Source organism: Marmota flaviventris, unplaced genomic scaffold (assembly GCF_047511675.1).
Source record: "Marmota flaviventris isolate mMarFla1 unplaced genomic scaffold, mMarFla1.hap1 Scaffold_209, whole genome shotgun sequence".
NCBI lineage: Eukaryota > Metazoa > Chordata > Mammalia > Rodentia > Sciuridae > Marmota > Marmota flaviventris.
This window is the reverse complement of record NW_027288108.1, coordinates 4,489-27,020: the sequence shown is the minus strand read 5'-3', so window position 1 is coordinate 27,020 and position 22,532 is coordinate 4,489. Positions and strand designations below refer to the sequence as shown.

Below are 22,532 nucleotides of genomic sequence, written 5' to 3'. Positions count from 1 at the left end.
TCAGGACCCCCAAAGACCACCAGAGACCCAAGATCGATGTAAGCAGCAAAGAGGTGTTTATTGTGAGCTAGCTCGGTCCTCCTTGTGCACACACAGCAACTGGTGATGCTGAGAGGCCCTGAGCCCAGGGTTTGCAGCATTTTTATACATTTTTTGGAGAGGGCAGGGACTTCACATACATCATAGCCTCTTTTAGCAAATCATCACACACCGCAGGAAAATCAAATAACAACTCTAAAACATGATTAGCACATTCACTGGAGGGAACAAGTTGGGTAGGGGTGATTGGTCAGTACAAAAGGGGTATTCATTTGATCTGATTGGTTTAAGCCAAGAGGGGTATATGTGCTGAACTACATGGTTTCCCAACTTGTTATCAACCACCATAAACCACTGGCATCCCAGGTATTTCCCTGTCTCATGCTGATTGGTGGCTGCTAGGGGGCTGCTATGGAACCCCACCTAGCCTGACTGAGTCAGGGACACCTGTCACAGCAGATCTCGCCTGTTATTTGTAGATAAACAACTCAGCAGGGTGGGAATGTGCCTAGGAGTGCTCTGTGGGTCTTTCCAAGGACAAAGGTCATGTCTCTTCCTTGGACAGGCTTTGCTCTGAGGTAGAGGCTGGTTTTTCAGAACACTAGAGGAAGTTGGAAGTCTTCCATGAATGCCTTCTGTGACCCCAATAGTAACCTCCTTTTTTGTGCCTCAATTTCCACATGGGTCAAAGGAGCTGGATAAGATAATCTTCAAGGCCCTATCAACTCTGTACAGAATAGTGTTTGTCCCTAAGATTCCCTCGATTTTTTTTCTTGACATAGATTTTTTTATAGAAGCAACTTTTCCTTCTTCTCCCAGGGAATTATTAGCCACATGTTTCTGAACTTTTCCACACCACCTTCTCTGGACTCGTCTCACTGAATCTTTGCTTTTTTCTCAGGTCCCTGGTGGCCAGAGCTAGTAAGGTGTTGCCTGCCTGCTCCCTGGGACACACTGATCTTATATTCCCATGGAACTTTTTCCGTGGAGGGGGAATGAAAAAGGTGCCCCATCTCTTTGAGCATTGGCTCAGTCCTGGGCCCCAGGCTGGGCTCTTTCATTTGTGTTTCATTAAATTTTGAAAGCATCTCAGAGACACAGAGGAGTCAGTTAATATGAGGAAACTGAGGCTCAGAAACCATGGCTTGTGCAATGTCCCAGATTAAGAAAAGGTGAAGCTGGGAATCCAACTACATCTGTTTGGCCTGAAAGCTAGATTTTATCTTTTGCATCATATAACCACCTGGCTTCTTCCTGGAGAAAATTCCTGCCTCAAGGACAGGGGTGGCCAAATATCAGAGAAAGAGGAGAGCACAGAATGTTGATCTGAAGACACAAATACTCCTCAGGAAAACAGGAAAGGGAAAAAGAGACACTCAAGTCTCAGAAACTGGCAATAATCAACTTGAATCCAAGGCTCCTGGCATGTGACATCACACCCAGTCTGCTCCCCACCCAGTTTTGTCAATCTGACTCTTTAGAGAGGATTTTGTACCAAATCCTACAAGACCCCAAATGGCAGAGTGCAATGTGCCCTCATTTCCATCACAGAGGAGCTGTGGGAATTTGGATAAGCCCCTTCCATGCTCAGAAACCTTGTTTTGTTTTCATGAGTAATGAGTGTGAGACTCTGCACCTATCTCAACAGATTATGGTGGGCAGCAAAACTGAACAGGCTTCTCTGACTCAGATGTAAAAACATATTATCCTCTTTCACTCACAGCACCCACACATCTCAAGTATCATCTGTAGAAATACCTGACAGACATTTTTGAATCTCTACCTGTCACCAACTTTGAACAGTTTCTTAAAGCTTCATGAGTATTTCCATATTTTCTAGTCTGTAATTCTCTCCACAGACCTCTCAGTAGGCAGTGTGGCTCCTGTCCTTGGCTGTAGTTCACAGATTTAGAAACTAAGGCTCACCATTTATGGTTCCCAGCTTGTTGAAGGGTTGACTTGAAGTTGGAGCCCTCTGTCAACATTTCTCTATCTTCTTGTCATTTGGAGAGAGCAGGTGAGTAAGAATATCTCTACAGCCATCTGTGGCCCAGATGTGCCCAAGACCCTCATCAGCTCCATGTCCCTCCACACCAGCCACATGCCTGAGTTCAAAGCCAGCCTCGGGACTGAGCATAAAGGCTAGCCCACAGGTCAGCCCTCCTGAGGCCACCCACGTTCTGAGGGCTGCTGGTCTTCTTTCCTGTTTTTTTTTTCTTTTTGTGTGTGTACTGGGGACTTAACCTAGGGATGCTTCACCCCTAAGCCCCATTCCCAGCCATGTTTTATATTTTGTTTAGAGACAGGGTCTTGCTGAGTTGCTCAGGGCCTCATTAAGTTACTGGGGCTGGCCTCCAGCTTTTGAACCTCCTGCCTCAGCCTCCCAAGCTCTTGGGATGAGAGAATGTGCCACCATACCCATCTCTGAGGATGCATGGACACGTGTAAATGTACCATGACCCCAACTTGAGTGGGATTCACCCACAGAGCACTAGCCTATATAGGCATCTTCCTCCACAGCACACTCCCCATGTCCCCTTCAGTCCCACAAGCTGGGCACCATCCCTGGGGACATGACTGCTGGAAAACTGCCTGCAGAACTGTATGATTTTGGAATTTGTTCTTCGTGGTCATAGGATGCTGGCTTATTTCTGTGTTTTCAATGCCATTTTGAAACTGAGGTGGTTCAGACTTCTTTACAAACAGCCAGTCCTGAATTCAACTTTATTAAGGGCAATTAATCCTGGATTCATTATAAATTTGCCCAGAGGAAGTTATTATACTTTCCCCTTTGATTGAAATTTGGGCTTTAAAGATGCTTTCAGGAGTGAAATGGAAATTTCTCTTTTCTCAGAGGGGACCTACCTTGCCAGCAATTGCCATTAACCCTGTGTGCTCCTCAGTGGGTTGTACACCAACCTCAGAGCAGACTTTCAGGCCTCCAGCTGAGCTCCCTGTCACCCCCAGAACTGAACAGATCTGCTAATGTCACACTGAATCAGAGGTGCAGGAAGTCTGATGCAGTGGCAGAATCTCATTCAAGCAGGGCACAGTGGTGATCATCTGTCATCCAGGTGGCTCAAGGGCTGAGGCAGGAGGATGGCAATCAAGTTGGAGGCCAGCCTCCACACCTTAGTAAGACAGTGACTCAAAATAAAAACACCAAAGAGAGCGAGGGATACAGCACAATGGTAGAGCATCCCTGGGTTCCCTCCCTAGGACCGCAATCAATGAGAAAAACTGCCACTGAATTTGGTTTACTAATACCAGATTTTTGTGAAAAATTTTGTGTCTATGTTCATGGGGATATTGACCTTGTTTTTCTTTTTTTTTTTTTTTTTTTTTTTCTGCTTGTAGAATCTTTACCAGATGCTGTTACCAGGATGATGCTGGCTTCATGGGAACATATTAGAAAACATTTCTTCCTCTTTATTTATTTATTTATTTGATAAGAGTTTGAGATGCATTTGGTTTCATTCTTTGTTTTGGCACCAGGATTTGAACCCAGGGGCACTTATCCACGAAGCCCCATCCCCAGCACTTTTTTATATTTTACTGAGAGACAGGGCCTCACTGAGTTGCTTAGGCCCTCGCTTTTGCTGAGGCTGGCCTCTAATTTGTAATCCTCTTGCCTCAGCCTCCCCAGCTGCTGGGATGACAGGAGTGCACCACCTTGCCTGGCTGGTGTTCATTCGTTAAATATATCATAGAATTCAAAATCGAGTCAAGCCATTGGGTCCCGGGCTTTGCTTTTCTTTCTTGGAAATCCCTTGCAGATAGCCATACTTTTTTTTTTTTTTTGTACTGGAGCTTGAACCCAGGGGTGCTTAACTACTGACCTCCATCTCCAGCCCTTTTAATGTTTTATTTTGAGACTAGGTTTCACTATGTTACTGAGGCTGGCCTCCAACTGGACATTCTCCTGCCTCAGCCTCCTGAGCCCTGTGATTACAAGCATGCGGCAATATGCCCAACTGAGAAAAATAACTTCTATTTTGCTTTACCCACCATTGTTTTGAATCTCTCCATTAATGCAGTTATACTAACATTCTAACTAATACAATATTAGATCATCACTTGCACAGCTGTGAGTGTTCAGCTGAGGTTGGAGGCTATGATGACACAAGGGCTCCTGGGGAACCCTGGGTGACTTTCTCCTCCTGAGCAGCAGTACAGAAGGAAAGGCAGGCTTGATCCCAGGCTTGGGGGTTCAAAGATAAGATGGGACAGAGGTCAAGGCAGGCAGGGAGCAAAAGAGTTGGGAACCAAGTGACTGAGGGCCTCAGTCTTGGGCTGGAGAGAAGAGAGGTGGAAGGACTTAAGGTGAAACTTGATGGGAGTGAGAAGCTGAGAGACGGGATAGATGGTTTGTCCAGTGCACGGTTCTGGAAGGTAGTTCTCCATAGGATTATTGGTGCATGTTTCATTGCATTGATCTGGCATTTTAGTACCTATTAGTGGATACAAAATATAATTGAAGCCAGGCACAATGGCATATTCCTGTCATCCCGGTGACTTGGGAGGCTGAGGCAGGAGGATTGCAAGCTGGAGGCCAGCCTCAGCAACTTAGTGAGTCCCTAAGAAACTCAGTGAGACCTTGACTGTAAATAAAACATAAAAAAAGAGTGGGGATGGGGCTCAGTGGTGAAGTGCCTCTGGGTTCAATCCATAGTATAAAACTAAAGAGCATGGATTCAACCGTGTGTGTGCGTGTGCAGGGGGATATCTTCTAGAACTTTCTTTGAATTCATCAGAAGTCTTATCTAGAAGCTTGTTTGTAGACTGTGTACCACGTTCCAAAATTAAAATTAAAATGGTAAATATGTGTTCTCCACCTTCATAATGTAAAGCAGTATAGGGATAGAGGCAAACATTGACTCAATAATGATGTCAATAATTAGAATAAAATAATTAGATTTTAAAGTCAGACTAGAGAGGACAAAGAAATCACATGGGAGTCAGGAGCCCCCACAGCTGGGCTGGATCTCGGGCGTGTCTTCACCCTCCTGTGAACTCACTTATCCCTGGAAGTTCTGTATTTCTCTGGATGCATTTTATTCATCTGCAAAATGGTGCAATGCCATTTGCTTCTGATAAATTCTCACTCATTTATTAAGATTCTGAGTAGGTGCCAGGCATGGTGGCGCACACCTCTAATACCAGCGGCTTTGGAGGCTCAGGCAGGAGGATCGCTAGTTGGAGGCCAGCCTCAGCAACTTAGCAAGTCTCTAAGATTCTTAATGAGACCCTGTCTCTAAATAAAATACAAAATGGGCTGGAGCTGGGGCTCAGTGACTTAGAGCCCCTGGTTTTAATCCTTGGTACCAAATAAACACCCAGAATAACGCTCCTCGGGGCCACCCACCCCCTGGGCTCAGCTCCTCAGCCAGGCAGCAAAACTCTTGGCTCCCTCCTGCAATCACACCCTCAGAGCTAGCTGGAAGAACCTGTTGCCAGGGAAGTCAACCCAGAGACACAGCGGGAAGTGTGTGGGCGGAGCTCTACCGGCAGCTGCGATGAGCACATGCCTGAGCCAATGGAGAGTGGCGGTGTTCCAATATCCTCCAATGGGGCACCGACAGAGGCGGGCTCTTGCCAGCTGCCCTTGTAATGGCCCTTGGTAACCCCTGGGCGGGTGCAGGGTAGTGGCTCCTGCACTGGTTGGGCTCTGGCTGGCACTTTGAAGATCGAGGAGGTGGAGAGCACCACGAAGATGCCGCGCATCGCCTCGCACAGCCACGGGAAGGGGCTGGGCCTCAGCGAGAGTGCCCTGGTCAAGCAGGCGGCCTCGGGGCTCCTGGGCCAGGAGAATGCATGAGAGGGATGGCGGGCGGGGCTGGGGGGCGTGGGGACCTTCCCGGCATTCGCCCCGACTCAGTGTCACTTTGGTGCCCGGCGTTGACCCCGGGGGCGCTGCCCACAGAACCACACTGTGGCCCCTTTTGTGTTTATTCCGAGACAGGATCTGGCTGAGCTGCTGACGCTGGCCTCCACCTTACAGTCCTCCTGCCTCAGCCTCCAGGTGCCCTGGGATGACAGGCCTGCACCATCGTGCCCTAACCCTAACCATCCTTTTACCAGTAAGTTCTACTTTTGTTAAGTGGCAACTGTACCAAGTCCCTGCAGTTATGGTATTTTTTATTATTATTTATTATTATTATTATTATTATTATTAGCAGAAAAAAATGGCCTATCTATAGGCCACCGAGTTTAGTAATGACAGCTGGAGGTTTGCACTCCACCACCTCTAAGCTGCTGGACCCTAGAGTCATGGCCCATGGTCTCCCTGGAGGCTGAGCAGCTACAGAAACCTGCAATTTATATGAGCTTGTGACTGTGGCCTTGGAGCCTCCAAGTAACAGAAAGGGCCAAAGAAAAGCCTCTGGTTTCTTGTCTATGTCTTTTTTGGAGGGCGGGGGGAGCCCTAAACCCCTGAGCCCCTCCCCAGCCCTATTTTGCATTTTATTTAGAGACAGGGTCTCTCTGAGTTGCTCAGGGCCTCACTTTGTCTGAGGCTGGTTTTGAACTGAGATCCTCCTGCCTCAGCCTCCCAAGTCCCTGGGATCACAGGTGTGGGCCACTGTGCCCAGCAGACTTTTCTCTCTCACCTCCACTGTCTGGGCACCCAGAGCTGTGCCTGGAGGGTGCTGGCTCTCAGGGTTGGTTGGACGAGTCTGTGAATTGTTTGGACCAGGGACTGCATTTTTTCCCCACTGAAACACAGTAATAGTGACCATTTCTCCCCTCTGTGCTGCAGGCATGTGACATCATAGAAGAATTAATCGAAAGCAGGAAAATGGCAGGAAGAGCCTTGCTGTGACCCTAACCCCTGGGAACTGGAAAGGTGCTTGTGTTCTCATTGATTTCTGCTGCCCAAGAGGACGATTCTCACGTTGAAGCCAGTTGGAATATGCATCTTAACTAGTCTTTGTTTAGCGACGTGGGTCACATGTGTGTTTAAGAAAGGAATCTGATCTCAACTCATACTTCTAGAATGAAAATCATCCTGGTCAGAGGGAGGGGAAAGTCCTGAGAGGGGTCTTGTCTCTGGGATGGTGCTTGAACTCTTTCAAGTCTCCTTTGCTTGAGAAATGCATCTCTTTTCCTTTTCTTTTCTCTTCTTCTTTTTTTTTTTTAACCAGTGATTGAACTTGGGGGCAATCAACACTGAATCACTTCCCATGTTTGTATTTTATTTAGAGCCAGGGTCTTGCTAAAGTTGCTGAGGGTATTGCTATGTTGCTGAGGCTGGCCTCCACCTCGTGATCCTCCTGCCTCAGCCTCCTGAGTGGTAGGATTATAGACATGCACCACCGCGCCCAGCTGAAAATCCATTTCTGTTGGTCCAGGGACTCGTAAAAATTTGTGACGGGCTGTGGCTGTGGCTCAGTGGTAGAGTGCTCGCCTCGCATGTGCAGGACCCTGGGTTCGATCCTCAGCACCACATAAAAATAAATAAGTGAAATAAAAGTATTGTGTCCAACTACAACTAAAAAATAAATATTAAAAAATTGAAGCAAAGATATTATGTCCATGCACAATTTAAAAAAATATTAAAAAATCTTCTGTGGCACATTTTTGGATGGGGAAAATGAGTCAGCCAGTATTTTTTTGAATGTGAAATTTGCCCACCACTATTTTGGCTACGTGCATGATTGACAAATAACAGAAACACAATTTTGATCTTCAAGGGGCTTCTAGTGTTTTCTGGGCAGAGAAACAGGAAGTCTCCTGATGGCACAAAATGGCTCAGTTGAGTCTGAGCTTCAAACTGCTGACTGATTATAAATGCTGGAATTGGGCAGAGGGTTTGATAATTCCCCCCAATTTGGGCTTTCCAGGGGACAAAAGAGGACACATGGTGGAGCTTTTTGCGATCTGCAAGGGGATTGGCCAGATCCTTAGGCTTCCCAGAGCTCCTGGTCTGGGCATGGCTTGTTCTCTGGAAGGGCCTCTTGGCACAGGAGAGTAGGAGCCTGCACTCTTGTATGTAAAGAAGTGGGCTCTTACAAGGGGTGGTGGCCCCTGCCTGTCATCTCAGTGACTCTGGAGGCTAAGAGAGGAGGATCACATGTTGGAGGCCAGCCTCAGCAGTTTCACTAGGCTCTAAGTGACTTAATGTGACCCTGTTCAAAAATAAACACCCTAAAGTTCTGGGCTGTGTCTTGGTGTGTATTGATTGTTCAGTTGGGAGACCTGGGGCAGGCTCCTGACCTTTCAGAAGCAGAAACACAATCAGCTGTGAAATAAAAGCTTGAATTCTAATTTTGAAGTTGTACATATGGAGTTGCCAGGGTGTGTTGTGTGGTGTCTGATGGTGGATGAAGAAGTCTTGAGTCTGGGGGAAGTTTTTTGAGGCTGGAATGCTATACAGTGTGCACTTACAGGAACATTAGCATGTCCAAGTCGTCTTCCATTTTTTTTTGGGGGGGAGGCTTACCAAGAATTGAACCCCAAGAATTGAACCCAGGAGCTCTCGACTCCTGAGCCCCATCCTCAGCCCTTTTTGCATTTTATTTAGAGACAATGTCTCACTTAGTTGCTTAGGGCTTCGCTTTTGCTGAGTCTGGCCTCCAACTCGTGATCCTCCTGCCTCAGCCTCCCAAGCCACCAGGATGACAGGCCTGCGCCACAGCACCAGCATGATAGCTGTTTCCTTCAGTGCTGTTTCTCTCAGTGTTATTTGGTACTTTTTATCTTCCAGTGTTGCTCTTAAGAAGTCTGATTTCCAGGGTTGAAACCTTTCTTTCTGGATGTTTTGGACGTACTTTTGGATAGGGCGCCCTCCCCTGATTTCCCTTTCTTGATGGCCACAGGGCTTTCTGAGTCTCAATGTTTGGTGTCGTTGGTGTGGACAGTTGCCAGCTCTGAACCCCTGAGCTGTGGGCTGTTCCTGTTCTCTGTGTGCTCTTTCTGGAAGTCCAGCTAGGTGAGATTAGCTCTGCAGTGATTTTCAACCTGGACCGGTTTTGCCCCCCAGGAGATATTTGCCAGTATCTGGAGAATCATCTCTTGTGGTTTTCAAAACGTGGTGGGGGGACTCGTGGCATCTAGTGTTAGAGGCCAATGATGCTGCTAAGCAAATTGCACTACAAGGCTGTCCCCCAAAAACAGAGGAAAGACTGAGAAATCCTTTTTTTTTTTTTTTTTTTTTTGGCTACCAGGGATCAAACCCAAGGGTGCTTAACCCCTGAGCCCCGTCCTCAGCCATTTTTGTATTTTATTTAGAGACAGTGTCTTGCTGAGTTGCTAAGGGCCTTGCTAAGTTGCTGAGGCTGGCCTCCAACTAGCCATCCTCCCAGCTCAGCATCCCAAGCTGCTGGGATGACAGACGTGTACCCCCACACCCAGCTCTCAGTTTCTTAATCCATAAAATACAAGTTAATGGGCTGGGATTGTGGCTCAGTGGTAGAGCACTCACCTAGCACGGGTGGTACCCGGTTCGATCCTCAGAACCATATAAAGATAAAGGCATTGTGTTGTGTCCATCTACACCTAAATCAGTTATATCAGTTCAGTCACCTATATCAGTTCAATATTTTTTGCTAAGGGGAGGGGTGCTTAACTTTATAATGGCCTGATTTTTGAGCATTTTTTTTAAGAAATAAGTTCTTCCCCTAATTTAGGGCTGGAACAAAATTAAACTTGTTTTGAAGAAAAAAAAATAAATATAAATAATGCAACCCTGTTCAAAAGTAAACACCATAAAAGTCTGGGTTGCATCTTGGTGGGTATTGATTGATTAGCTGGGAGGCCTGATAATATTAAAATATTAAAAAAAATACAAGTTAGACTTTCAAGATGACACCCTATGCAAAGACCAGTGAGATTTATAGAGCTCCATAGGAAAGGGTAGGTGTATGTGGCTTTTCTTCCATGAGTTTTTTTTTTAATAATATCATATTTTTTAGTTGTAGTTGGACACAATACCTTTGTTTTGTTTATTTACTATTATGTGGCACTGAGGATGAAACCCAGGGCTGTGCACATGCTAGGTGAGTGCTCCACCACTGAGCCCCAGCCCAGCCCCTTCCATGAGCTTTTAATTGGAGAAAGATGGACAGACATGGAACCATTATTAACCAAGTATTGATCCTATTTGAATGGAAGGGTAATGATCACCCCTTCAGTATTACGTGGAGGGAGGCAGGGACGCTGTTCAGTGGGACATGGTCACTATTTTGACACTGGAAACTGAGAATGGGGAGTTGGGGGCTGTGAAAGAACAGGGAAGAGACATTTTGGGTAGAAGGTGGACATGAAAACCAGGCACTATGGCTCACACCTGTAAACCCAGAAACTTGGGAGGCTGAAGCAGGAGGATCTCAAGGTGGAGTCCAGCCTCAGAGGCTCAGTGAGACCCTGTCTTTAAATGAAAATGCTGGGCCTGGGGCTCAGTGGTGGAGCAGCTGCCTGGCACATACAAGGCTCTGGGTTCCATTCCCAGAACCAGCAAAATAAAACAGGTGGGCAGAGCAGCCTGTGGCCTCCCCTGGGCCTTGTGGTGTTGGAATCACATCCCTCTGTGTTCTATTCTAGACATTTTCCATGTGCTATTAGAACACATGCTTTGGGCTTGCCCACTCAGGTGCCTAAGCATTTGGGATGCAAGGCAAGCAAAGGGACTGGCTAAGCCCAAAAATGTGGTGCCCTGTCACTAAAAGAGGGCCACTGGGTCCAGACCTGGTTTCTCAAAAGAAGCCAAATAGCTGGATTTCTACATGAAAGTTCCTAAGGTTCAAAAAATGGCAAGAGCTGGGCACAGTGGCACATGCCTTCAATCCCAGTAGCTGGCTCGGGAGGCTGAGGCAGGAGGATAGCAAGTTTGAGGCCAGCCTCAGCAAAAGCGAGGCCCCCAGTAACTCAGGGAGATCATGTCTCTAAATAAAATACCCAATAGGGCTGAGGATGGGGCTCATAGGCTGAAGGCCCCTGGGTTCAATCCCCCCACAAAAAATGCAAGTTTAAAGGCACTTTTAAGACTACATGGTCCCAACCAAACCATCCTGTGGGCAGCTCATTGGCTCCTTGTAATCTAAACTGTATTTTAGTTCATCAGATGAGGCCATCCAGCATTAGCACTATTGTGTGCTCAAGACCACATTGGAAAACAGGGGGGATATCAGAACTAGAACCAGCCTCTGCCCCATGGGCTAATGGATTTTGCCCCACAGTGATCGGTGATCATCCCCCAGGTTGGCATTGAAAAGAAAATCTAAGAGGAGCCTTCCCTGGGCCATCTTTGAAGCAGCAGCTCAAGTTGGCCTTGTCCCAGCATGTTCGGAGTCTGAGGCAGGAGGATCAAATGTTGGAGGCCAGCCTCAGAAACTTAGTGACGCCCTCAGCAACTCAGGAGGCTCTGCGTGGCCTGCACACCTGGGGTCTGACCTCATTCTTGTTTCAGAAATGAGGGAGGATGAAGTGGCACTCAGAGGCCATGGCATTTCCCAGTCCTGGGCCCACTTGAGAGCATTTGCTTTCCATAACTTGGTATTTGACAAGATGTCTGTTCCACCTGGTTCTCTTTAGCATCTGCCAACCTAAGTTAGGTTACTGAGTGTCAATTTATAGTTGACCACAGGGCACGGTCCAGGGGAGCTTGCAGACCAACACACTGCTTCCAGATTTGGCCTCACATATTATCCACTATTTCCTGGCCTTTTAACATAAAATGAAGGTCATGTGATAAATCCTTCCTGATTTGTTTGTGTTGTTGTTTTTTTCTTTTTTTTGAACCCAGGGATTGAACCCAGGGGTGCTTAACCACTGAGCCCCATCCCCAACCCTTTTATATTTTATTTAGAGACACATCTCACTGAGTAGCTCAGGGCCTTGCTAAGTGGCTGAGAATGGCCTCCATCTTCCCATCCTCCTGCCTCAGCCTCCTGAGTCTTAGGGATAAAAAGTACGTGACACCATGTTCAGCCTCTTGAATAAATTTTTTATAGATGGCTTTGAATTATGTTTTCAAGACTATAAAATAAAAATCTTTCCTTTCTTGCCTCTGTAGACAGCCCTGGCCCTGGCGATTGCTCAGGAGCTTGGGAGAAAGGTGCCTTTCTGCACCATGGTGGGGAGCAAAGTTTACTCTATGGAGATCAAGAAGACAGAGGTACTGATGGAGAACTTTTGCAGGGCTCTCGGTGAGTGTCACGTTGGAGTGACAGATGGCTGTTGGTTTTCCAGTGCTTTGAAATGTTTCATCTTAAAAATTCTTCTGTGATGTGTTGATTGGAATGCTTGTGTTCTTTTGGTGCTGTTGACAAGACAGGCAAGAGCAGCCAGCCATCCCAGAAGCTTGGGAGGCTGAGGTAGGAGGATCACAAGTTGGAGGCCAGCCTCAGCAACTTAGTGATGCCCTGAGCAACTCAGTGAGACTCTGTCTCTAACTAAAATATAAAAAGGGCTGGGGACAGGGCTCAGTGGTTGAGGGCCCCTGGGTTCCATCCCTGGTACCGAAATAAATAATAAATAAATAAATAGACTAAGAAGTCTACTTGGGGAGCTTTTGATTTAATGCTGAAGGAAAGAAAATGCAGTGGGAGGGTGCAGCATTTGGAAGTGGGGAGATATCATGGGACCCTGTTTCACCCCCCACAGCCATCTGATTTTCTGGTGGCTGGCAATGTGTCTTCCTGCGGTGCCTCTCTGAGGGACTGGCTCTGCCTCTTGATCTTCCCAAGCAGGTCAATGTAAGCACTAAACTATGGGTCTCTCTCTCTCTCTCTCGGGACCATGGCCACTGAGCCACCCCCAGCCCCTCTGTGACACTAATGCTGAACTGAAGAGTTCTAATTCTGAACTGTGTTCAGAAGCTAAGCTTTGTGTCACATTGAACTTAGGCTTTTTATTTTTATTTTTTGCTACCATGGATTGAACCCAGGGTCACTTCAACCCTGAGTTTCGTCCCCAGCCCTTTTTATATTTTATGTAGAGACAAGGTCTTTCTGAGTTGCCAAGGCTGGCCTCCAAATCTCGATCCTCCTTCCTCAGCATCCTGAGGTGCTGGGATTATGCATGTGCACAACCACACCTGGGTTTTACATTTAAAATTTTTCTCTCTATTGTTTTTTCCTCATTTCTCCTTCTCTTTTCCCTTTTCATTTCCTATTTTTCAGGGTCTCACTATGTTTCCCAGGCAGTCCTGAAACTCCTAGGTTCAAACCATCCTCTTGCCTCAGTATGCTGAGTAACTATGGCTACAGATGTGTGCTGCGGTGCCAGGCTTACTTTTCCTTAATTAAACATGTGCCAGTGATTTTATTTAACTCATTAATTAAACATGTGAACCATATTGCAACAGCTCAGGAGGCTGAGGCAGGAGGATAGTAAGTTGGAGGCTAGCCTCAGCAACTTAGCCAGACCCTGAGCAACTCAGTGAGACCTTGACTTTAAATAAAATATAAAAGGGGCTGGGGCTGGGGGTCAGGGGTTGAGGGCCCCTTAATTCCATTCCTGGTACCAAAAAGAACCCCCCAAAAATGTGACCAGTAAGATATCACAACCTTTCAAATACCTGAATATTAATATTTTTAAGAACTTAAATTTTAAAAACACCATTTTTCTGGGCTGGGGCAGGGGCTCAGCGGTAGAGACCCACTTAGCATGTGTGGGGCCCTGGATTCCATCCTCAGCACCACATAAAAATAAAAAATAAAAAAAAATAAAGGAATTGTGTCCATCTACAACTTAAAATTTTTGTTAAAAAACCCATTTTTGTGAGACAAAAACCTGATAAAACTGGTCTTCACACAGTTGCTTGTGTTTCAATGGCTCAGCAGGAACTGAAATGCTTTAAAATTTGAACAAGTAGAGGTCACCAGGCACATTTGATGGGAGTCACTCCTGGGGTGGGGGGTGGGAGACACAGCAGGGGCTTTTGATGGCAGGAGGTGAGGAGAAACTTCTAGATTTTGCCACACAATGAAAGGGCAAGCTGTGGCCTCCCCTAAGACAGGAGCCTTCTGTCCCTGCACCTTTGACTTCCTGTGAAGCTGCAGAGGGAGGGAGAGAGGGTCATCTGTCCCCTCTGTGCCACTCCCTTGACATGATAAAGGTCCCTGTCAGGGACTTAGAAACCGGAGCCAGCAGATGAAACCCGTGTCCTTTGTGCTGTCATGGCCAGAGACAGTGCCTTCAGCCCCTCTCCTGGCCACCAACTGGGCCCATGGTCCATTGGGCCTTCCTCTGTCTACTTGTCACCACCGAGAAACTTCTGGACAAATATGAATGGCTGAGAGACGGGGATGCCTTTCTTCCCCTCCTGGAAAAATTTCATATCACTGTCCCATGACAGTGAGTATGGGCAGGCATTCCATTTGGAGGAATTTCCTCTTTGCTGAATAGAAAAGGTTCTATAAAAAATATCAAAGTAGGCTTAAAAGCCCAGAATTTTCCAAGCTTGACAGAGACTTCTGATACCTTCATGTTGTCTGGGAATTTTTTTTTTTTTTGTACCAGGGATTGAACCTAGGGGCCCTCAACCCCTGAGCCCCATCCACAGCCCTATTTTGCATTTTATTTAGAGACAGAGTCTCTCTGAGTTGCTCAGGGCCTCAGTGTTGTGGAGGCTGGCCTCTAACCCATGATCCTCCAGCCTCAGCCTTCAGAGCTGCGGGGACTCGAGGTGTGTGTAGCTGCTCTGGGCTTTGTTTGGGAAGTTTGTCTTGGGGTTCAGGAGCTGGGAATTTGGTTCATCAAACACAGAATGTGGCTTCTCTTTTGGGTGTTTTCCAAAAGGCCCATTTAGAGGCTCTCAGGTGGATCACAGGCAGAGGATAGCTGGCCTTTAGCTTCCTGTCTTGAGTGTCCTTGTCCTGGTTAAGTTTCTGGAGAAGAGAAGGCAAGGGATGGTGTGATAAGATAATGCCCCCCCCCCCTTGAACAGTGGGAAGTGGCCTGAATGTCGGATCCTGTGGCCATGTGTCTCTGCCTTTGGGACACTTCTATATCAGCTCACAGAGAGCCCGATGGCCACCTGCCAGAAGAAGTCCTCTGTGGCCTTCCCATTTGTGAGGAGAGCAGCGAGCCTCATCTCTTCTTCTTCTTTTTTTTTTTTTTTTTTTTGAGGAGGGGAACCAGGGATTGAACCCGGGGCACCTAACCACAGAGCCACCTCCCAGCCCTGTTTTGAATTTATTTGGAGACAGGGTTTCACTGAGTTGATCAGGGACTCACTGGGTTGCTGAAGCTGGCCTCCAGCTCACCATCCTCCTGCCTCAGCCTCCCGAGCTGGGATGACAGGTGTGGGCCACCGCTCCCTGTAGTGTTGCTCTCCACCCATGATGGTGGCTCCGTGTTGTACTGTAAGGTGACTTGTCAGTTCTTGTGCTGTGGCAGGTTGAGGTAAGAAGGTTGTTGGTGGGGAGGGGATGGATGTGAAGAGAAGGATGGTCCTGCTTCTCACTGTGTCCCCATCGGCCATCCGTCCCAGGGCTGTGGATAAAAGAGGCCAAGGAGGTCCATGGGGGGGGTGACCGAGCTCATGCCATGTGAGACCGAGAACCCCATGGGTGGCTACAGCAAGACCATCAGCCATGTGATCATAGGGCTCAAGACAGCCAAGGGCACCAAAAAGCTCAAGGGGAGTTCATCCTGAGCCCTGCCCTCGGCACTGCGGCACCAGGCAGGTGGTGTGACCTCTGTGTCCCTCTTTCCTTGGTCTCTGCACTGTTGATGCCATATGGGACACTCAGGATAACACCGTGTAGTATAAAGGGACACATTGTAGAGGGCTTGGACATAGGTCCAAGTAGTTCTTTCTTTTCTCATTGCTCCTGGGAGTTGTGTGGTTAAGTCAACAAATTGCTTCTGCCATCTCATCCCCCGCATGATGACCATTGGCCAGCCAGGCACAGTGGAGCACTCCTGTCATCCCAGCCGCTCAGGATGCTGAGGCAGTAGGATCACAAGGTTGAGGCCAGCCTCATCAACTTAGTCAGGGTCCTGAGCAGCTCAGGAAGAGCCTGTGTCTAAATAAAAAATGGGGATGGGGATGGGGCTCAGGTGTAAGTCACCCCTGGTTTCAATTCCTAATACTGCCCCCTCACCTCCCCATAAAGTCAAAGTGGACATAATTTTGTTTTCTTTTTTCTTTCTTTTTCATAATGTTTTTACTCATCCACTGTTGTTATGATTGACCCACACTAGCTCTGTACCTGTCCCCTGCTGCATAACCAGGTCCCCTGCTGCGGGCTTCAGGAGGTATTTTACCTGTGGTTCCTCACAGCTGTGTGTCCATGTGCGCAGGTGCCATAAATCTCATTTCCCCTGTTTTCCAGATCAAGGCCTCAGGCTCAGAAAGGGGCTCTGCAGTCATCCTGCATCCAGTGCTGGCTGAGGGGCAGGGTGACTGTGAGTCCTCTGGTACTGGGTGACCCCTGAGAGTCCTCTGAGCTCTCTGAGACTCAGATTCTCTTCTCTAGACCACTCTCCATCCACCATAGAATCTTTCCATCTTTCCCCCTTTTATAATTTGATGGTTCTTTGATTCTCTGAGGTGGTTTCTCGGTCACTGCTTTATGGAGATCATGAAAATATCACTTCTTCCAAGGGCTATTTTTCTGTTTCCTAATGGGGCCTTCATCTCAGGAGCTTGGCTCTGCAAACCTCTCTCTCTCTCTCTCTCTCTCTCTCTCTCTCTCTCTCTCTCTCTCTTTAATCCCTCCCCACATCCTGTCCACCCTGGATTAATGAGGTTCTGAGAAGGTGGCCTCTTCTCAGGAATGACACCTTGAGCCAGTTCATCTGGAAAATCAACCATATAAAAGTGCCTGAGAGGAAAAGAGAAAAATTGTCCTCTTCCCTGTAGGAGAGAGGACACAGGAACACAGTGAAAATTTGAGCCATCCATTGGTCTGCTTTGTCCAGCTTCTTGAAGAAAAGAGCCTAATGGAAGAAGAGGAAAATTGTCTCTGATCCCAGCAGCTTGGGAGGCTGAGGCAGGAGGATCGCGAGTTCATAGCCAGCCTCAGCCAAAGTGAAGCCCTAAGCAACTCAGTGAGACCCTGACTCTAAAATGCCAAACAGGGCTGGGGATGGGGCTTGGTGGTGGAGGGCCCCTGAGTCCAATCCCTGGTACCCCCAGCCTCCCCCAAACCCAAGTTCTTCTGGGCAGTTTTCCCACATGGATGAGATATTGGGACAGAACGACCTCAGGTGCGTTGTGTGGAGTTGTGAAGTGTCTGAGTTTGAAGGAGGCTTATGAATCTTGGCCTGGGTACTCCCCACCCCTGGTCCTGTTTGCAAAATGCCCAAAGGAGGCCAGAGAGGCTGGTCTCTGCTAAGCTCCTGGCAGCTCTGTTGGGGTGCAGTTGTGAACATGATCCACCCATTTTAAGTGTGTGTTGCCCACAGGATTTTGAGGCATGACGTAGTTTACTCTCCCCATCTTAATTCTAGAACATTGTCATGACCTTCCAAGGGACCTAATTCCCATGAATGGCCACCTGCTGTCCTTCCCCCTTGGCCTTTGGCCACCACATACTGACTTTGTTTCTGGATTGGCCTTTTGGGGGCCCCCTCCTGCCGAGGGAGCCCTACACTGGGTGTTAGTCCGTGTTGTGTCCCCTGCTGCCCCCCTTTGACTATAGACTCTGTCTGGGACAGAGTTCAGGTGTGTTTCCACAGGGTGGCCATCTGTAGCAGCTGCTCTGGAAGCTCAGCCTCAGGACCTGTCTGCCATCTGGGTCCTGTAGAGGCTGCTGTCCTTGCCCAGTGCACACCCCTAGGGAAGAGCAAGGCCCCGTTTAGCACCATCACCCCAAGATGTGTGTGTACAGCCCAAGTATGGAAGACGCTAGAATTTGCTTTCTTCTGGTCCTGGGATTCAAACCGAGAGTTGTGGCCATAGTGAACCAGTGCTCTGCCACTGAGCTGTGCCCCAGCCCCAGGGACTAGCTATGTGGTCTACACTGGCCTCCACCTTGGTGATCCTCCTTCCTCAGCCTCCTGACCCAGACAGTTTGGGGGGATTCCAACTTATATTTCTCTTCTGAGCTGGACTCCTCTGCGGGTGCTTCTGGGTGCTGTCACATAGAGGAGGAGACCAAGGCCCAGAGAGCTGGAATCACGGGCCACATCAAATGCAGCCTCAGGTGGCTAAGCAGGAAGCTCTGGTGTCCCTAACCCAAGGACTGGAGCTGCAGTGGTGATCCTGGGGGATGCTGTTGGGCGTGGCCATCGACACATGTACCCTCTAAGAGCAGCCGGGTCCCTGTGAGAATGCTCCTACCACTTTGCAACCCCTGAAGGCAAGGCAAGGAAGAGTAATGGTGATGTTCTCTTGTCTCCTACAGGCAGACATGGTCACCCTCAGGTTCACCTCCTGGTGTGCTAAGCCCCCAGTCTAGGCTCTTGTGCCCTGCCACAAACCTTCATACCCATCCACTCCTGGGGTGGCTGGCAACTCAGGTGTCTGTCTGTCTGTCTGTCTCTCTCTTATGTTTAGTCCTGTGAACTGAATCAGTAGTGCTTAAGCAGGGAGCCAGAAGCCTGCCCTTTTTATTTTGCTTTGTATTGTCTTCAGAGAGAGTCTCCCCTTGCTAAGTTGCTGAGGCGGGCCTCCAACTTGGCGATCCTCCTGCCTCAGCCTCCCGAGTCCCTGGGATGACAGGTGTGCACCCCTGTGCCTGGCCCCTCAGGTCTCTTACAGAAAAGTTTCTTCCCTCGGGGTCAGAAGGAACTGGAATTTGCATCATGGTTGTCTGAGTCCCCTTATGTCTGGTTTGGTTTGGTATTAGCTGAACCCCAGCATTTTTGAAAGTCTGCAGAAGAAGCGAGTTGAGGCCAGGGACGTCATCTACATGGAGGCCAACAGCAGGGCTGTGAAGATATGCTCCCGGGGGACCGCGCCATGCCTGATGGTCTGCAGAGGGAGACCTGGGTGACCAGGGAGTCACATTGCTCAGCGGAGGTGGGTGGGGGAAGTTCAGCAGCTGTCCCTTTACCTAAGTCACCTTGGCTTTTCTCTGTCTTCCTCTCCTGGTGACTTCAGCAGGCAGAGTGCTCAAGACCCAAACCCTGTGGGGGGCAGGGACCAGACAGCCTTCATCCCTTCCCGCTGCACCAGGCATTGTCTTCCATTTTCCTTTATCTCCCTGGTGTCCCTCCCTGAGTCCTGAGCCAGGGGACTGCACCAGGTGGCTCCTCCTCTATCTGCTGCTGCGTCCCATGGTGGCTGCACCTCCCTGGTTCATGGATGAGCCTAAGGCCTCGTGTCACCCATAAATCACCACCTAGAATAGCCCGGGCTCTAGGCTCCAGTGAGTCCCCTGAATGCTCTTTTATCAGGAGTGAAAAGAAAGGGGAGAAAATCTTCCAGAAAGTTTCAGGTGTTGCCCGGGCGGGTCTGGGAGCCCAGTGTTGCACCAGGCCATGGGGCACAGGTGGAGGGTGACATTGGGGGCCCTCAGTGGGCAGCGGAGACCTTTCTGTCACTGAGCTCTCTGTGGTCCCGGTGCCCCATGGTCTGCTGGCAGAGGCAGGCAGGTGCGACTCCTTGGCTACGGAGTTCACCCTGGAGGCCTAGGAGGACATGCCCTGCCCAAGGGCGACGTGGACAAGAAGAAGGAGGTCATCTAGAATGGGACTTTGCATGACCTGGACGTGGCCATCACCAGGCACCAGGGACAGGCCTTGTGGTCCAGCACATTCCCAAGGCCCTGGGAACCAGTGTTCAGGGCCATGCTGTCCTCCTGGAGGCCTTCTGGGATGCTCAGCAATGAGCACGACATGAGCTTCGTCCCCTGTCCCAATGTCCAGATGCTGTCACAGCTGATCTCTGGGCATGGTCTGCCCCTGGCCGCCTGCCAGCCTGCTGGGAGCTGCTCTCCACCTTGGGCTGGGGGTTCCTGGCGGGAGCCTTCACAGGGCTTCAGACAGCCTCACAGAGGCCCCAGCCTCTGCAGAGCTCAAGCCCCGAGTCCTCCAGCTCCCAGCTGGCGCTACTCTGGGCCCCGCTGGACAGAGAGTCAGGTTTGCTCTTCATCCTAAAGGGGGTCTCCTCCTCCCCACCAGGAATGGGCTTTCTGCCGGGAATCTGGTTTTTCTTTTTGTCCCACAGAACTTTGCCCAGGAGAGGCCAGAGACTCTTGGGATTGGAGTTTCTTCCTACCTGGCCGGAGGGTTTTTTTTTTTTTTTTTTGTACTGAAGCTTAAACCTCAGGGTGCTTACACATGGAGCCCCATCTACAGCCCTTTTTATATTTTATTTAGAGACAGGGTCTTCCTGAGTTGCTCAGGACCTCACTAAGTTTCTGAGGCTGGCCTCCAACTTGTGGTCCTTCTGTCTCAGCCTCCCAAATCGCCAGGATTTTTAAAGACACATGCCACCACACATGACTCAGCTTGATTCTTGCAGGTCAGGGGAAACCTCGAGGGGATCCCTCTGAGTTCAGGAGCCCCTCATCGTTCCCAGGGGAGCTGTGCTGGGCCTGTCCACCTCAGGCTTCCAAGTTGAGTGACATCAGGGACCCTCAGGAGGCAGGAGGATGGGCTTTGGTAGCTGCCTTAGAAAGTCCTCTCTCCTACAGGGGAGACTAGACATCCTGTCCATGATGGGCCAGTTGATGAAGCCAAAGAAGACAGAGATCACAGGGAAGATGCATGGTGAAGCTTGAGCCCAGAGCCGAGTTGAGGCCCTGCCTCTGACGTGCTCCCGGCTCTGAGAGCCCCCCCCCCCCCCCCACTGCACGGCTCTGAGTCTTCACTCCCGTAGGAAGCTGTGGCCAAACTGTGTGCTCTGGACCCGCTGAGGTCAGCATCTGCTTCCTTTGAGGCCCCAGAAAGGTGCCGACTTTGACACCAGGCAGTGGGTCTCCCTTGCTCCTTTGTGGACTTATTTTTTTTTTTTAATTTTTTATTTTTTGATGCCAGTGATTGAACTCAGGGTTCTCGACCACTGAGTCCCGTCCCAGCATTTTTATTTTTTATTTGGAGACAGGGCCTGGCTGAGTTTCTTAGGCCCTTGCTAGGTTGCTGAGGCTCGCCTCCAACTTATGATCCTCCTGCCTCAGCCTCCCCGGCTCCTGGGATGACAGGTGTGTACCACTGCGCCCGGCTCTTCCCCAATTTTATGTCCGTCTTGGGCCCATTACCACTTTACTCCCTGAAAACGTAAGTTCAACATGAATCCAGTGTTGCCTTGAGGCCTCGCAGCAGCCTAAGCTTCCTCCATGAGTGGCCAAGAGCAGATCTGTCACTGAACTCGGTTTTGACAGCCCCACATCATGGCTCTGGGAGAGGACAGGCCTCAGATCCCGGTTCTTTGGGAACAGCTCCATCCTGATGACAGGGGACGCTGGTTTGGAAGGTGAGGGCTGAGACCTGAGGTGGGTCTGCTGTTCTGTAAGGGCTGATGCTTCTGGGGCCGAGGCTGGGCCTGCTCTCACCCTCCTTGCTCAGGTTTCCTGGGGAGAGGATTCTAACTGCACTTGATGGAAAGCTCATTAACCTAAGCATTGTCATGCACGGCCCCCAAAAGAGCTCCTTGACTGAGTGCAGAAGAGGGGAATTCACATTTGAAAACACATCTCCCTGGAGCTCCCAAATGAGGTGTCTTGGCATCAGGGTCAGGGCTTGATGGGGCAGCTCCTGGTCATTATGCCCCACACAGCTCCACAAAAGGCGTTTTGTGGCATTTGGGGGCGATCATGCCTGTTTTATTTTTTTTAGATGAGGGTACAGGGATTCAACTCACAGGCTCTTGACCCTGAGCCCTGTCCCCAGCCCTATTCTGTATTTTATTCAGAGACAGGGTCTCAACTGAGTTGCTCAGGGCCTTACTAAGTTGCTGAGGCTGGTCTCCAATTTGTGATCCTCCTGCCTCAAACTCCCAGGCTGCTGGGGTTATAGGTGTGTGCCACCACAGCTGGCACGATTCTTGTTTTCAAATGATGACACCAAACCTGGAATGGGTCCAGTACCCAGCCTGGGGTCAGAGAGCCAGTAGGAGAACCAGGCTGCAGGGTTGGGTCTTGATTGAATTTAGGTGTGGAGAAGAGAGCAGGTGACATTTCCCCACTGGCTGGGACCCTGTCCAAGGCGAGGTCAACAAGGTGGTGAACAAGTACATTGACCAGGGCGTGGCTCAGAGGGTCCCCAGCGTGCTGTTTGTGGATGAGGTGCACATGCTGGACATCAAGGACTTCACCTCCCTGCACCGAGCTCTGGAATCTTCCATCGCCCCCATCGTGATTTTTGCCTCCAATCGAGGCCACTGTGTTATCAGGTAGGTGCTGCCAGCTGTCCCTGCTGCCCGGGTCTGTCCCCTCCCATGATGTCACAAGTCAGGATGGGACGAAGGGAGTGCATGTTGCCCCTAGGAGGAGACAGCAGGGGGACTGAAGGCCGCAGCTGCCGTGTCCCTGATGGGCAGGGTCTCCACGGGCCTCTGAGGCTCGACATTCCTGTGAGGAGCAAAGGCCTGAGGAGGTGGGGCCGCTCTGGTGACCTGAGTGTCAATTTCCTCACACTGGCTCCCAGAGGCCAGCAGA

General features: G+C 49.4%; 1 pseudogene; it reads left to right on the top strand.

Moving 5' to 3' along the window:
* Window positions 1-5,725: 5,725 nt before the first annotated feature.
* LOC139704075 (ruvB-like 1) lies at window positions 5,726-22,267 on the top strand (annotated as a pseudogene).
* Window positions 22,268-22,532: the final 265 nt, after the last annotated feature.